Genomic DNA, 19,064 nt, shown 5'->3' with positions numbered 1-19,064 from the left:
AAAAAAAATTTTTTTTTGAAAACAAAATTTTTTTGAAAAGAAAAATGTTTTCTTCATTTTGACATATTTTGGAAATTCTGAACTTTTTTCCAAAGCAATCGTACTGTTTGAACTGCATAGACACTAAATGTCAAAGCACGCAAGTGCCGCGCCACCGTCTAACGCATAAGCATTGGTTCGGAACCCATAGAAATGTAAAAAAAAAATATACTTATTGTTAAAATCTCTATAAAATATTTGATAATGTGATGTGCATATGTCTAATGATCATTTTTAACCGCCGAATGGCATTTTTTATTACTTTTTTCATTAGATCTCCGGAACCGCTAGATCTGCCTTAATGAAAATTAGATCAATTCTTCATCTTGTTAATGCAAGTGTAATGTTTTTTGAATTATTCAAATCGGACGCTCCGTTCTCTTAAATACTAAGTTACCGTTTTTGGCACTTTTTGCCCCGTATCTTCGAAACGGCTAGACCTGCCTTCGCCAAAAATTAATCAGCACGTCTCCTTATCAATACAAATCGAATGTTTTTTGAATTATTTAAATCGGTTGATCCGTGTTCCCGAAATCGTCAACGAAAATTTGTATTCGCATACACATAAATACACGCACACACACACATACACACACACACACACATACATTCATTTTTTCTAAGATATGCCAAAATATTCAGAAACCTTTAAAACGTAAAGATATATAAAAATTTTCATTTTCGATTTTTTTGCGATTACTATAACTTGCCCTACGGGAAGTTAAAAAAAATAAAATTAGTTTTTTTATTAAAAACGTTCAAAATTATAATTATCTAAAACAAATATGTAAGAAATTACATTACTCGTTTGACATTGCATACTTCAATATATTCTGAATTTGTGAACAAATTCTGACAAATTTTAGTGATGCTTCCAGCACGATTTTCCTTAAAGCACGATGCCATACACCACTAGTTTATTTTTAAGTTTCGAAGTAAATATCAAAACCCACAGAAAAGTAAACATAATTTGTACTTATTATTAAATTCCCAGTAAACTCAGACAAAAATTTGTACCCGCTGGCTCAAATAATATCAAAAGATTTTATCAGTTTACTAAAATCTCTGACCACTTACAAAAAATTATTCGAGCTTAGTAGCTAAATTATCGACAACTTGTTTTATGTTAAGAATTCTTGAGTCAATAGTGAGTTTAAATTGTCTTTTCTCAATTTACTGTACTAATTTCTAATCGCATCCCGCATATAGAACACAATTCTATAGATTTTCGTTATTCTTCCGAAAAATAAATACAAATACCGAGAAGAGCGTTAAGTATAATATTTTCGCAGTGTAGCTGTAGAAATCGTTTTTGACAATTTAACATTCTCACCTCTGAATATTTTTTCTAATCACTTTGTCATTCATAAAGAATAATCCTAGACGCATAAACTTATTAACTTCCCGTAGGGCAAGTTATAGTAATAGCAAAAAATCGAAAATGAAAATTTTGTATATCTTCACTTTTCAAAGGTACCTGAATATTTTGGCATACCTTAGAAAAAATGGATGTATGTGTGCGTGTGTTTGTGCGTGTTTGTATGTGTGTGCGGATACAAATTTTTGTCGACGATTTCGGGAACACGGAGGAAGCGATTTGAATAATTCAAAAAACATTCGATTCGTATTGATAAGGAGAAGATACGGGACAAAAAGTGACAAAAATGGTAACTCGGTTTTTAAGAGAACGGAGCGTCCGATTTTAATAATTCAAAACATTTTACTTGTATTGACAAGATGAAGAATTGATCAAATTCTCATGAAGGTAGGTCTAGAGGTTTCGGAGATCTAGTAAAAAAAGTAAAAAAGAAACGCGATTTGGCGGTGAAAAATGATCAGTAGACATATGCACATCAAATTATCAGATATTTTACAGAGATTTTAACAATAAGTATAAATTTTGTGAGTTCCGTACCAATGTTCATCCGTTAAACGGCGACGCGGCGCTTACGCGCTTTGACAGTTCGTCTCTATGCAGTTAAAGCAGTACGATTGCTTTGAGAAAAAGTTGAGAATTTTCAAAATATGTCAAAATAAAGAAAACATCTTTTTCAAAAAAAAAAAAAAAATTTAACAAAAGTAATTTTTTGACAAATTTATAGTTTCTCAAAAATCTATTTTTTTTCAAAGTTATATTTTTTCAAAATGTTAGTCTTTTTAAAAAAATAATAATTTTTGGTACGGAAAGTTCCACCAATTTGCCGTAAGGCACGATGACATGCGCCCCACTAGTTATTTTTCAGAGATTCAACAATTTTACGCAGCTTTAATCAATTTATTATCTGTAATATCATATAACTATTTTTTTTTTCAGTTTATTTGAACAGCGATCAGAACTTATGGGTTCTATGAGCAGTTGTGATGAATCTCTTACAAACTACGTTTTGTTTTATTATAGATGGCAAGCCAAACAGTAATTTTATACTCGTTATTCGAGAATAAAATAAAAAAAACTTTATTTCTTAAAATTACAATAAAATATATAAAATAACTGAATTTTACAATATAATTATATAACTGGACTGGTGTAAGTACTGGCAAAGATTATCCTCGTCGAATGTAGAGATCTTGCTACTTATATAGTTAAAAATATGCTTTATCAGCAAGGAGGATCTTGTGGCTAGGTATAAGCTATGTCAGCGGGATGGATCCCGTAACTCCTCCGGCCCTAGATGAAAAACCTCGGGGTGCAGGTTGGTGGTTGTGGTTGGTTGTGGCTCTCTTGTTCCTGGGGTGTCTCTACTTCTGGAGTAATTTGTAATTTCTTTTTGTTGAATCTTTGTCTGCAATACTTGAACAGAATATAAATAATGATAGTTATAAGTATTATATACATGATAATTGACACGATGCTGTTGTTGTTAATTCCAGTCTTCCTTGCATAGAGTTTATGAATTTGTTCTTGATCTTCTTTAATTTTAGATAGCTCATTTACTTGAATTGACTTGATTGCAATTGGTTCTGATGATTTTGAAATGTGGTAGTTGAAATTCAATCTTGGTAAAATAATTGCTTTTCCTTCTATAGACGACTCTTGATTGTAATAGTTTTTCTTGTCAATGCTGAATTTACATAAGTGTGGGAGTTTTAAAAGAAAAATTCCTTTAATAAACTTAGTTTCTTCCTGATGATTGCAAATCATATCGATTCTTGATCGTGTGCTTAGTAAAAGAATATAGTGTGCGTTATTTATTTTCTCTATAATATTGTGTGTAATGTTGACTTGAATTTCATTGCATGTTTTGATGTGAGTGTTATCTAGTTGTAATAATTTTATGATACATTCTTCGTCATTTGATAATATGTGTCTAATATTGCAAAAATATTTTTCTGAAACTTCTTTGCAATTTGTATCGTCAAATTGATAGTTATTGTTGCCAATTGTAAGGAAAGGTTTAGGTGGAATAATGACTCTATTTTCGGTATTTGGAATTGGAAACAATTTATAATGTTTATAGGTTTCGGGTAGAGTGATAGGAAATTTGATAAGAAAAACGATTTTTTCGTCTGTGTAATAATATTGAATATTAAGTAAATTATAATATTTGTGAAGATTACTATCGTCTATGGGAAATGGTAATGATTCTACATTGTATAAATTCTTTACAGTATTAATCATAAAATTCAAATCATCTAATTTAATTACTGAGTTATGAACTAAATTCATCTTAGCTAAATCTAATGATATTTCTAAATCGTTTAAAATATTTGCTAAAATAACTAAACTATAATTAATTTGTTCTAAACTATCTTTAGCTATAAAATATTCATTATGACTAAAACTACCGAATTTTAGATAATCATTGATATCATTCAATTTCTTATTTAATATTACATCATTTTCTCTAATATTAATAATTGTTTCATTAAAATATTCAATTAACTTATTATTTAATGTCATTTGTTTATTCAATGTTTTTGCATAAATTTCATCGTTAGTTTCTAATATACGTATAGCGTCATCGTACTTTTTGGCATCTTGTGCATCTAAATTCCCTGTAATTTCCTTAATTATGCTACCTAGTCCGTTAAGAAGTCCTCTTTTAATTCTTCTAACCGGTCTAATAATATTATATTTATCTTTAATAACATTAATCATAGTATTTGTCAAAGAAATGTATGAATCTAATCTTTTCAAATAATCGTTATGTTTATTATTTAAAATAGATAAAAGTGTATCAAAATCTGTAACCAAATTAGTAATCTGTTGTTTAATCAAATCTGTATTAACATAATGAATAAAAATATGATATTTTTCGATTAACTTTGCATTTCCTAATTCAAAAGGTAAAATTCCAGTTGTATTTAATTCTTGAAGAAAAATTTGATCACTGTTTGCTGCTAGTACTAGGTGTAATATCATTAGTTGAAACAACAACATCTTGTTCACGTGGGATTTGCTGAGTATTAGTTTTTGGACGTTTGAGTTCTTGTTTGTGTATCGTAATATTCTTGTCAGTAAGAATTGTATTTCCTAGATCTTTCTGTACTTGTATCTGTTTGTAACGTGAAGCGGTTTTGTCTCGCGGGTTTGATTTTAAATATGCACGTGTGTTTTCGTCGTATTGCAAAGGATCATGTCTTGTTTCGTTATGTTTCGATATTGTTTTGTCTTTGTTGCTATAATTCTGTTCAAAAATTTTCTCATACATTAACTTTGTTCGTTGTTTATGGTCTTCTAAATAATTTGTAAGAATTTCTGTTTCTATGTCAATGTCAAAAAGAGATCTCGTAGAGAGATGACCTGAAATAATGTCAAATGGTTTTAATTTTGTCACTGAATGTATAGAACTATTATAACCATTAATAGCATAAGGGATAATGTCAAGAATACTAAGATTATTATTTTCGCGTTTGAGAATACGTATATGTTCTAGAATAGTAGAATGAAATCGTTCAATAGGTCCATTTGAATTTGGATGTAAAGGAGTTATGTAGTGGATATTAATTTTATGCATTTTCAAATATTCTTGTAAGGCAGAAGATTTTAGATCAGGACCATTGTCCATAATTAAAGTATCAGGAACACCAAAATGAGAAATAAATAACATTAGAACTCTAATTATATTTTGCGTTATATTAGAAGCAATAGGATATGCTTGCGCATATTTAGAAAATGTATCAATGATTGTGACAAGTTTTTGTTTACTAATTGTAAGAATGTCTAAATGTAAAATTTGAAATGGTTTCGAAGCTGTAGGGGAAATAGAAAATTTTTGTTTTGGTGGGTTTCTGTCGTATTTTTCAGTAGAACATAATGTACAATTATTAATATAAGTAGTAATATCATTACGAATTGTTGGCCAATAATATTTTTGTCTAATACGCGATTCGTTCTCGTTAATTCCTCGATGGTTAGAACAATCTTCGTGAATTGTTTTTACTATTAATTTTTGTTTATTTACATCAATAATATCTTCTTTAAAATCATTACATATAACTAATTTAAATGCTGAATAAGTGAAAGTAGAAGTTAAAATGTTTGTAATGTCAGCAATATATTCGCTATCGTTGACATACAACGCAAAAGATTTATTACTAGTGGTATATTCTTTAAAAATATTGATCAATTCTTTTGATATTTCTCTTCGATTTATTTCAACTATTAATCTATTTTTATTAAATATTTTCTGTGTTCTTGGTTTACTTGAAAGTGTATCTACAATTTTAATAAAAATTTGATTATCATAATAATTTATTGGTTTTGAAGATATAGGGATTTCTAGAATAGGATTTTCGTGTGACGTGTGGACTGTATTATTATCATCTACATTAATATCATCTGGGACTTGTTCGGCAAGTATTTCATTTACAATTGAATCTAATTCATCTACATCAGGTAATTCAGAAATCTCGGCTTGTGCTATAATTGACTGCATATCAGTGTCAAAATCAATAATTTCATTAAAATTTAATTCGTCGTTATCATTATCTAATTTAATACGAGAAAGTGCGTCTGCATTAGTATTTAAGGAGCCCTTTTTATAACAAATTTCATAATCGAATTCTTCTAGTTGCAACCTCCATCTAACTAATCTAGTGTTTGCATTTTTTAGTGAAAATAACCAAGATAAAGGTTTATGATCGGTAATAATTTTAAATTTAGTTCCATATAAATAAGGTCTGAAATGTCTGACGGCCCAAACTATAGCTAGAAGTTCTCTTTCTACGGTACTATAATTTATTTCGGCTTCATTTAATGTTCTTGAAGCATATGCGATCGGTTTGTCTTTTCCTATTTCACCTTGTGATAAAACAGCACCAATAGCAAATTGGCTAGCGTCAGTTGTTAAGATAAAAGGTTTGGAAAAATCAGGATATTGTAAGATAGGATCATTAATTAACAAATTTTTACAAGTCTCAAAACATTGAATGTATTCAGGATTCAAATCAATTTTTACATCTTTTTTCAAACATTTGGTAAGCGGTTTGGTTAATTTAGCAAAGTCTTTTATAAATCGTCTGTAATAGCCTAATAGTCCAAGGAAACCTTTTATTTGTTTTGGAGTTTTAGGTATTGGAAAATTTAGGATAGCTTGGATTTTATCTGGGTTAGGTTTGATTCCATCTGGTGTAATGATATGGCCTAAAAATGCTGTTTCTTTTTTGAGAAATTCAGATTTATCTGGTTGAATTTTAAAATTGGTTTCTCGGAGTCTCTGAAAAATTTTAGTCAAACTATCTATATGTTCATTAAGTGATACTGAATAAATTATTATATCATCAAGATAAACTAAACAAATTTTGCCAATATAATCTCTAAGGATATTGTTTATTACACGTTGGAAGGTGGCTGGGGAATTCTTTAAACCAAAAGGCATGCGTAAAAATTCGTAATGTCCGTCATCTGTACTGAAAGCTGTTTTTTCAATATCGTCTTCGTGCATTTCAATTTGGTGGAATCCAGAAGCTAAATCGATAGTTGAGAAATAATAACATCTACCTAGTTTGTCTAGAACGTCCGAAATATTTGGGAGAGGGTATTTGTCATCTATTGTCTTGTCATTAACTTTGCGGTAATCAACAACTATTCTCCATTTACGTTTTCCGGATGCGTCAAGTTTTTTGGGAACGACCCAAATGGGAGAGGACCAGGGTGAATTGCTATGTCTAATAATCTGTTGGTCAAGCATTTCATTAATTTGGCGTTGGACTTCTTCTCTGTGGATTATTGGGTATCTATAGGATTTGGTGTAGACAGGAATTTCGTCGGTTGTGCGTATCTTATGTTTAACCTGGTTTGTAAAAGTCAGTTTGTCATCTGGTTTATGAAAAGTGTCTTTATATTTTTTGCAAATTCTTAAAATAGCATTTTTCTCTTCGAAATTCATGTGGTCAGTCCGTATTAGGTTCTCAATATCCGAAAAATCTATATTTGAGTCAGATTTGTCTGTACAAAAATTATAAAACTCTATTTCGTTTGTGAGTTCTACTTGTAAAGGTTTGGTTAATGTTAAATTAATTTCGTTTTCTGTTAGGTTATGAATTTCAACTATGGCTTCATTGTTTTTTGCTAATGTTACGGTATCTGGAATGAAACAATTTGGAAAATTTTGCCTTGTAATTAGAATTTCACCTTCTTTAATGTTAACTGGGACTTTACATTTTTGAATGCATCTTTCTGGTATCTGTTGACTAAAAAGTATTTTTTTTGGACTTTTCAAATAATGTAATTTTAAATTAGTATTAGGTAATACTAGCAATTCATTATTAAAATCAATGAGCGCCTTCAATTTTTTAAGGTTATCAATTCCTAACAACCCATTGAAGGTTTCGTGAAACTTAAATAGATGGAATGAAAGATTTTCATTATTTTGGAATTCACTGAAGCTTGGGATGTTGCATGCAAAATTTTCTGTGTGCGTTGATAGAGCTGTTTTTATTGTACAGGGGTCAAAATAAATGGAACTTTTGAAATATCTATTAGCAATCTCTGGGCAAATAAATGATTTCGTTGAGCCTGAATCAATTAAAATTTTTAGGTCTGGATTTCTTATTTGAATATAAGGAAGAGAATAATTTTGAAAACTGTGAAATTCAACTATGTTTGATTTTGTCGTTGTTCGTCCGTTTGAAAATCCACATGTGGTTCGTCAGAGTATGAATCTTGTTCTAAATCAATGTTTTCTAAATTGTAGAGTCTGTTATGTCGTTGTTTGTTTTTTGCGGAAATAATAGTTGATACACCACTCATTGGTGTCCAGTCAGAACCTTTTGTTGTATTGTTCGTTTGATTTGGAAATGGGGAATTTTGTTGGTTAGGTCTTAATGGTTGTTGAGTCATTTGGTTTGTTTGAAAGTTATTTGATTGGAAGCTATTTGGTTGGAAGTTATTTGTTTGGAAATTATTTGGTTGGGACATTTGTGGAGTATAAAAATGCGGTTGGAAATGATGTTGTCTCTTATAATTTGGAATTACCGTATTTGAATTTCTGGGAAGTGCAAAATTGGAGCCGTTTTTCTGATAACTTTGTGGTTTACTATTTCTTTTACCATTGTATCTAAAGTGGTCTGAGTCATCTCTAACACTACTAACATAGTCGTCCTTTTCTATAATCCTTAAAGCTTCTTCTAATGACGAAACGTTACGATTTCTGAGAAGTGAACTGTATGGCTGTTTAACATGTGCTATAAATACGGCCAAGGCGCTTTTTTGGAAGTTGTTGCATCTATCTAAGATGATTTCTTTGTTTGTAAGGTGTAAGTATATATAATTATTATAAATTGTAATCAAATTTTGAAATCTTTCATAGAACTGATAAACGGTTTCATTTGGTAATTGTCTCATATGATGGAGATCAAAAGTTAAGGATATATCATCTCTACGGTCTGAAAATTTTGATATTAGTACCCTAACTATATCATCTATTTCTCTAGCATTGGCAATTTCAATAGCATATTTAGCATTGTCATATAGTTTCGAAAAAACTGCACTCCTAATAATTTCGTTTTGTATACATGTCGGATTACTACTGTCATGATATCTATTCTTGATTTCCCTAACTCTTGAAATAAATGAATTTAGTTCTGCGGGGTTACCGCCAAAACTTGGGATAGTGTCGATCAATATATGATCAAATTTGGGGATGTTTTGAATGGACATATTTGCTAATGAGTTTGCTAAGTTCTCTATAAAATCAATACCAATTTCCATAAACTAATTCGCGTACGTGGAATTATGTTTCAATGGAATGCAAAAATAAAATAAACTTGTATATATATTATTTAATCAATTAATTAATTAAGAAAATTTTAAACTGTAAAAATTGCTTTCTTATCTCCAGCGATTGAAGGATAAGGGAGGATGGCAATTTTACTATCAATTAAAATTTTTCACTCACCAGTTCCAGATGTTTCGGCGAATTTCCTCTTCGCACTTTTTCACACAATATATTTTTTTCACTTGCACTTTTGCACACTATGAATTACAATCACCTTTGAATTGATTGGAAATCCTGCGATAGGCCTTTCCGAATTCAATCCTATTGATTTTTCTATCACTTTTACTAATTATTGGTTCTGAATTCTGAATGATTGAAATCAATGGATATCTGCGATAGACGATCCCGAATTCAATCCTACCGACTGCGCCAATTTTATACTCGTTATTCGAGAATAAAATAAAAAAAACTTTATTTCTTAAAATTACAATAAAATATATAAAATAACTGAATTTTACAATATAATTATATAACTGGACTGGTGTAAGTACTGGCAAAGATTATCCTCGTCGAATGTAGAGATCTTGCTACTTATATAGTTAAAAATATGCTTTATCAGCAAGGAGGATCTTGTGGCTAGGTATAAGCTATGTCAGCGGGATGGATCCCGTAACTCAGTTGTCTCATCTCTATGTGCTGAATTTTTATTATTACAATTGTTGTAATAGTGCATGTTGTCACTACAGCTATGCCCACGAAAGGCCATTGTCACTTGAAATCATATTTGAAATCTATGATTTCAAGTGAAAATTTGGTATCAAGCTGCTTTGATACCGAACCGACCGAGGTTGGATTCGAACCCGGGACTAGGATTTGCTAGCCTACGTTCTTACCACGGGACCACGGCCGGTCCATTATATAACTATTATAATTCATATAACCTGTTTTATTATTACATTTTTTTCAAATTGTTTAATTGTATAACAATTTCACTGAGTTTTAATGTTGTTTTAGTTCAATAATAATGTTAATTTTTTACTGTAATAAATCTAATTCTGTATCTGAATAAATAAATGAACAAAACAACTGACCAAAAATACTTCTAGTTTTATTACGTAATACAATTATGTGTATGTTTTATTATTTTTCTAGTATTACTTTATTATTCAGAAATTTTATTTATATTATTTATTAATTTTATTTTTATTATTATTTGCTTCTATTTTATATTAAATCATCATATTACGGATATTATTTTTATGTAAATTTTATCCTTTGCACTATTATTTATTTAAATTTATGTTATTATTTATCAATATTACTAGATGTTAATTATTTAATAGTATAATAATTATTGAAATTAAAACAAAAAAAATTACATAATACAAAATTAAACCGCATTTAATTACTCCATAAAATAAAAATATAAAAAGAATATTTATAATTACATGAATACATGAATTGGACAAAAGTTATTCTAAAAGAATTCAAATAGATTTTTAAAACTAACGATTATAAGGCTTCGTTTGTTATTCGGGTTCAGATTCAACTAAATTTATGTATGCCATGAATTCGTGCTCGCAAACAAGTGACAATACATATTTCATTTTCCATACCATAATTTCATATTTCAAAGTTTCTTACTTTTATTACTTACTTACTTACTTATTACCCTTATATAAATAATTATTTTAGTTACAAAATTGACTAGAGCGAAATAAATCAAGGTTATGGACAGATAAATAAACTATTCTATATGCACAAATAACAAATACTCATCTCATGGTGAAACTATCAATAAGTAAGTCATATGTCAAAATTAATTTTTATTTGTATCAAATTTATTTATTATATGCAATCCATGTTAATTAGGTAAATACTCGGTTTCACTCGTTTCTTGTATTGAAAATTTAATTTCAATTTTATTACCAAAATTAGTTTTTTTTAAATGTTTATGTAAAATTATTTCAACTTACACAATCAATAATCTATTTCATTGACAACTAAAAACTTTCGGTCTTTTATATATGTAACAAGTCGTCACTATTGTTCACTTTTAATTTTAGTCCATTATTTATTAATGGTGCAAAATTATATAGCAATTTTTAACTTGCATCAACATTTTTTGAAGCGTAAAAAAATGACAATGAAATCAACAAAAGTTGTAAATGTGTTATTGAGAATATGATTTTTGTACTTGCCAGTAGGCCAACCATTTTGTGAAAATGCTCTAAAGTGTACATCTATGCATTAAAATTAAAACGATCTGGAAGAGAATCGACATAGTTTTTTACATCAAAACCAACAAAACCTTTATCGACAAACAAAATGTTCTCTATATAAATGTTTAAACTTACTCATCTTGCTTAAAACTTAAATTAATATTGTTTAATAATTTAAACGTTTACAGTTCAGCATAATAAAAGCAACACCTAAATAAATTTAAAATAAAATACATTTCTATACAATGAAGTAAAAATTAATAATATATTCAGCGTTAACTTATTTACAAATATCATTACAAAATTCTTTGGCAATGAGACAATTTCAAATAATTTTTCAGATCTGAATCAGAATTTGTGAGGGATGGTAGTCAGTAATCAAAGACAGGAATTGTCGCAGAATGACAAATGGATTGTGCATTAAAAAGTCTTTGTGAAGGATATTTAAATTTGTCACTTAATTATTCCCAAAGTGGTAAGAGAAAAGATAAAAGCATTCAGTAATTCATAAAAATATTTGTGTAATTAATTTGTACTATATATATATATATATATATATATATATATATATTTTGTAGAGTTTCGAACAAGAATCCAAAAATAATACAAAATAAAAAACAAGAAAAGTTTTTAAAAAAACAATTTCTTTATTTTATTATTTGTTTATTGTCGACGTTTCGGAACTAGGTACGTTCCATCTTCAGGACATCTGTTAAGAAACATGATCTTGATGAGATTTTAGCAAACAATATGTTTAGGAAAAGAAAATAGATTTTTCTTAAATAATGAATTAAATTGTAAAAAATATAATAATGTACAGAAATATGATAATATGTTCAAAATAAAAATGATAAAAATAAATGAGTGGATTATCAGAACAGGATATTAAACATAATAGAAATTTTTTTTTTTTTTTTTTTTGAAAGTTATGGAAATTTTTTAAGAAAAGGTTAATGACAAAGTTGAATTAATTACCTGTATGTTTGAATATTTGTTAGCACTTTTTCACTAAACAAGCTTTTTTAACAAAAATGATTTTGTGAGTTAATTTTCCGCCGAATAATTAGATTTTGTAAATCAAAATTACTAAAAAATTTGTCTTTTTTAAAATTATTATTTGAAAACACAAATAATATTGTTCTCTGGATGTTGTTCGATTGGCTTTCGAAAATTAACTAAATGAAACTGGTGTGCCCTTTGTAACACGTGTAAACACTTGAACGAGAGATGTGAGATTGTATGTGTGTGTTTTTATATGTCAGGGTGTGAATACTTAAATTGTTGATCTTAAAAGGAAGTCGATATTAATTGTTTGTCAAAAAGTGTAAAAAATTTAAATATGAATCATGTAATAGGTTGTGATCTGATCTAATGTTGACACTGTTAGAAACATTTATGAGGATGAGACAACTCTCCGCGAATAACCTTCTAAAGATGCAACTTTCGTGATATAAAATCTTTGGAGTGAAATTAAATGAATGGGCGTTTTCTATAGAGTGTTGTACTAGGGTACTTTTGAAATTTTTTTGTTTATGGTGGACCACACTTAGTTCATGTTGTCTCATTCTCTTGTGTACATATTGGGAGGTTTGTCCAATATATTGAAAAGCACAGTCATTACAAGAAACAGAATATACTACATTAGTATTGAGATTGGATGGGGTGGGGGATTTAATGTTCGTAAAGAATTGGTTGAAGGAGTGTAAGGATGAGCCTGATACTAAAATGTTTTCTTCTAACAAAATTTTGGCAAAATAATAATATAAATCTTCAACGTATGGTATGCTGCAGTAAATAAGATTGGTGTTTTTGATGTTAGTACTGGTATTGGGAGAATTAATTTGTGTTTTTAAGAAAGTTCGTCTTTTTTGAATAACTGAATGAATGAGATTTTTTGGGTAACCATTTTCAATTAGAGTTATTTTTACTAGGGATAAATTTTGTGGATGGAAAGTTTGGTGAGACAACAAAATAGCATGGTCTGTAAGGGAAATAATAGTGTTTATCTTATAGTTTCTGGGACAGTATGAGGAATAGTGTAAGTATCTACCCGACCATGTCGTTTTTCTATACCAATTTGTTCGAATAAAGTTATTAGTGTTGTAAACGGATACATCCAAGAAATTAAGTCTGTTGTTATTTTGTAGTTCATGTGTGAAAATTATATTATTGTTAAAATTATTGAAGAGATCTAGTACTGTGTTTATATGATTTTTGTTAATGATAAAAAAAGTGTCATCTACATATCTAATATAAAAGTTAATTTGAAATTTTAAAGTTGAGAAAACGGAAATTTCTAGTGTTTGTAAAACTAAGTCGATGATTCCGGGAGATAAGGGACATCCCATAGCTGCGCCTTTAATTTGAGAATAAAAGTTGTCTTGGCAATGGAAATAGGAGTAATTTAAAATAGTGTTGATAATATGAGTGAAGACTGTTTTCGGAAAGTCAGTAAAGTTACAAATTGTGTGCCAACGTTTATCGATTGAGTTTAGGATTAATTCATGTGGGACACATGTAAAAAGGTTGACCACATCTAAGCTTAGAAATAAGTGATTTTCAGGGATATTGCGGTTATTAATTAAATTCACAAATTGGTACGAATTCTTAACATAATAGGGAGAATTGATTGTAACATTTTTTAGGACATCAGAAATGAGTTTCGAAATATTGTAAAAAGGAGAGCCAATGTAGGAGACAATCGGTCTGAAAGAGCATTCAGGTTTGTGTATTTTTGGAAGACAGTACATCTTAGGGGAGATAGGGTGTTGTATTTTTAGGTTAAAAGCAAAATTCTCAGAAATTAGTTTTTTGTTTTTCAGATCATTGATTAATTTAAAAGCTATTCTAGAAAAACGTTGTGTGGGATCTTCTGTTAAAATATTATATGTTGTATCATCTTTAAGTAGGTTAAGGACATTTTAAGGAGGACATTAAGGATTTAAAGGATTTTAACTATTTTAAATCATCCACACAACGTTTTTCTAGAATAGCTTTTAAATTAATCAATGATCTGAAAAACAAAAAACTAATTTCTGAGAATTTTGCTTTTAACCTAAAAATACAACACCCTATCTCCCCTAAGATGTACTGTCTTCCAAAAATACACAAACCTGAATGCTCTTTCAGACCGATTGTCTCCTACATTGGCTCTCCTTTTTACAATATTTCGAAACTCATTTCTGATGTCCTAAAAAATGTTACAATCAATTCTCCCTATTATGTTAAGAATTCGTACCAATTTGTGAATTTAATTAATAACCGCAATATCCCTGAAAATCACTTATTTCTAAGCTTAGATGTGGTCAACCTTTTTACATGTGTCCCACATGAATTAATCCTAAACTCAATCGATAAACGTTGGCACACAATTTGTAACTTTACTGACTTTCCGAAAACAGTCTTCACTCATATTATCAACACTATTTTAAATTACTCCTATTTCCATTGCCAAGACAACTTTTATTCTCAAATTAAAGGCGCAGCTATGGGATGTCCCTTATCTCCCGGAATCATCGACTTAGTTTTACAAACACTAGAAATTTCCGTTTTCTCAACTTTAAAATTTCAAATTAACTTTTATATTAGATATGTAGATGACACTTTTTTTATCATTAACAAAAATCATATAAACACAGTACTAGATCTCTTCAATAATTTTAACAATAATATAATTTTCACACATGAACTACAAAATAACAACAGACTTAATTTCTTGGATGTATCCGTTTACAACACTAATAACTTTATTCGAACAAATTGGTATAGAAAAACGACATGGTCGGGTAGATACTTACACTATTCCTCATACTGTCCCAGAAACTATAAGATAAACACTATTATTTCCCTTACAGACCATGCTATTTTGTTGTCTCACCAAACTTTCCATCCACAAAATTTATCCCTAGTAAAAATAACTCTAATTGAAAATGGTTACCCAAAAAATCTCATTCATTCAGTTATTCAAAAAAGACGAACTTTCTTAAAAACACAAATTAATTCTCCCAATACCAGTACTAACATCAAAAACACCAATCTTATTTACTGCAGCATACCATACGTTGAAGATTTATATTATTATTTTGCCAAAATTTTGTTAGAAGAAAACATTTTAGTATCAGGCTCATCCTTACACTCCTTCAACCAATTCTTTACGAACATTAAATCCCCCACCCCATCCAATCTCAATACTAATGTAGTATATTCTGTTTCTTGTAATGACTGTGCTTTTCAATATATTGGACAAACCTCCCAATATGTACACAAGAGAATGAGACAACATGAACTAAGTGTGGTCCACCATAAACAAAAAAATTTCAAAAGTACCCTAGTACAACACTCTATAGAAAACGCCCATTCATTTAATTTCACTCCAAAGATTTTATATCACGAAAGTTGCATCTTTAGAAGGTTATTCGCGGAGAGTTGTCTCATCCTCATAAATGTTTCTAACAGTGTCAACATTAGATCAGATCACAACCTATTACATGATTCATATTTAAATTTTTTACACTTTTTGACAAACAATTAATATCGACTTCCTTTTAAGATCAACAATTTAAGTATTCACACCCTGACATATATAAAAACACACACATACAATCTCACATCTCTCGTTCAAGTGTTTACACGTGTTACAAAGGGCACTCCATTTTCATTTAGTTAATTTTCGAAAGCCAATCGAACAACATCCAGAGAACAATATTATTTGTGTTTTCAAATAATAATTTTAAAAAAGACAAATTTTTTAGTAATTTTGATTTACAAAATCTAATTATTCGGCGGAAAATTAACTCACAAAATCATTTTTGTTAAAAAAGCTTGTTTAGTGAAAAAGTGCTAACAAATATTCAAACATACAGGTAATTAATTCAACTTTGTCATTAACCTTTTCTTAAAAAATTTCCATAACTTTCAAAAAAAAATAAAAAAAATTTCTATTATGTTTAATATCCTGTTCTGATAATCCACTCATTTATTTTTATCATTTTTATTTTGAACATATTATCATATTTCTGTACATTATTATATTTTTTACAATTTAATTCATTATTTAAGAAAAATCTATTTTCTTTTCCTAAACATATTGTTTGCTAAAATCTCATCAAGATCATGTTTCTTAACAGATGTCCTGAAGATGGAACGTACCTAGTTCCGAAACGTCGACAATAAACAAATAATTAAATAAAGAAATTGTTTTTTTAAAAACTTTTCTTGTTTTTTATTTTGTATTATTTTTGGATTCTTGTTCGAAACTCTACAAAATATACACAAATCCAAGACTCTACCATTCAATATATATATATATATATATATATATATATATATATATATATATATGTATATATGTATGTATTAGTAAATACCGACTCGAAAATACCCGATTCAAATGATTCGAATCAGAATAAAACCGACAAAAAAAATCGTGGATGTATCTATTTAGTAAAAGTGTTCCAAAATTATAATCAAAATTGTTAGTTTAACCAATATAACCAACAAAGTAAAAATTGTAAACTAAAAATTATGAATAATAATAATAATAATAATTCAATTTTGAAGGTGGTTGAATCATATCTTCAAATTAAGTTACAATAATAGATTACCAAACAATTGTGCATCACCAAAGTATATAAAATAATTTTTGGGATCATGGGTCGATTGTTTATTTTGCTATATGATCAGTAAAGGATCAGATTTAAAATCAGAGCTGAAAATTAATTTCATTGTAAATTTGCCATATGATTTATTGGCTTTCTGGTGTTTAGTAATTGTTTCAAACAAGAATTATATTGAAATTCCCGAAAATCGTTTCATAATTTTGAGTGGTCTAATCTGATAACATTTAAATCTAAAACACTTAATTATTATCAAAATTGGGTATTGATATTTCACAAACAAAATCGCTCTCAGCGCTCCGTAAAATAAATCGACGACGCATTGTATCTGTTTCGAAGTCGCTTGAAGTCATATTGCTCGAGCCGCTTGAAGTCGATTCATGCAGTTTGAGTCATATGAAGTCGATTGGAGTCGGTTGATACATTTAAGCGTATTAAAGTCGGGTGGCTCGCATGATTTAATTCAGGATTTATTTTTTATATTTATGTTATCTATTATTATTATTTTTTTTATAATATATAATAATCAATTAAATTTAAACATTTTTTTTATATTTATAAAAAATTGTGTTTATACATATTTTATCACAGTAAATATTTAGCGCCTTCGTACGATTTGATTCGATTCACAGTAAAATCTTGGTTCGAATGATTCGAATCACTTGATTCGACTTGGCACATCACAAATATATATATATATATATATATATATTATATATATTTCTTGCTGAAACTATTCAGAATATGGTTAACCATAAAATAATATACACATAGAAAAATAATATACAAATAGAGTTCACTAACTAGGGTTTTGCTATCGAAATTAAGCGCAAATTGAATCTTAAAGCCAAAGCCCAGTCATTCTGAATTCACTACAAACGCTTGAAAATAACATCATTCCATAGGCATATGCGCATTTGGAATTATTTTAACCGCGACAATGATTTGTTTTGATATTCGAAACAATACAATATTCTATTAATTTGGTCGAATTTAGAAATTGTATTCATTTTCTCATACTTATACTTATTTGTTATTTTTATTATATTCTGAAACTAACGCGTTCTATGTTAATATTACTTAATTTTCAGGTAGAAGATTCCAAAAACTGCAGATTTGGACTTCTTCACCAAACGGATCTTGACGTTATAAGCTGTGAAAAGGGGCACACAAAGAAATGGAAATTTTCTAAAACCCTGTAGTTATTTCTATCACCACCACGATTCCCATCATCACCATTTTCATCTCCGTTAGTATATCTACGACCCACCACCTTGTCCACCTCGAAAGCCACCTCTTCCCTCCTCGGCTTTCGCGAGCCCTTCCACCACAGATCACCTTTACGACCCTGATCGCCATCTAGAATTATCATTTTGATAGTCATTCTGGGACTCATCCTTAACTTTACATTCATCATAATTATCACCATCATTTCTGGACTTAGTTATAATAAGATTTAATACCTTGGCCTCTGTAACTATTGGAAACTTTACTTCTTGAACTTTGGTCTTGGTCTTGGCCATTATCTTCAATTCCATAATATTTCTCATTCATTCTAATTTATTGCGGGTGAATAAGAGTCGTGCAAGCCCATACAACCCCAACGTCATCATCATCTAGAAGAAATGATCCAAAGGAGATAACTCGAACCAAGTGACTTTCATAAAAAGTCAAAGACCAAACAATCAGAGCAAATCAGCGCAGTGGAGTTTGCAAATACATATTTTGCAATGTTGTTGAATTGTTTATGAACAATAAAAATTATTTTGATATAGATGAATAGTTTATATGAAATATTAGCTTTACACATTAATGAAAAGATTTTTTTTTTGCAATTTTAAAATCCACAAATAAAATATTATTAGAGCAGTAATATCTTTGACTTTATAGTAATTTGAATAATTTATATAAAAGAATTATAATATAATAGATTTTTATTTATTGTTACAACAGCAATCAGAACTCTTACTATTATATGTTCTATAAGCTGCTTGGTTCAAGACTTATGATCTAAGGTATTATTATGA

At 28.9% G+C, this 19,064-nt stretch overlaps 1 protein-coding gene across 1 annotated transcript in view; it reads right to left on the bottom strand.

The window, feature by feature from the left end:
* Positions 1-19,064, bottom strand: part of LOC113375856 (putative inorganic phosphate cotransporter) — a 236,291-nt gene that overhangs the window by 13,969 nt on the left and 203,258 nt on the right. The window lies entirely within an intron of this gene.

This window comes from Ctenocephalides felis, unplaced genomic scaffold (genome assembly GCF_003426905.1).
Source record: "Ctenocephalides felis isolate EL2017-DRISC unplaced genomic scaffold, ASM342690v1 CF-g0.4_SCAFFOLD_01886, whole genome shotgun sequence".
Taxonomy (NCBI): domain Eukaryota; kingdom Metazoa; phylum Arthropoda; class Insecta; order Siphonaptera; family Pulicidae; genus Ctenocephalides; species Ctenocephalides felis.
Note: the sequence above shows the minus strand (reverse complement) of the source record. Positions and strands in the feature narration are given on the sequence as shown.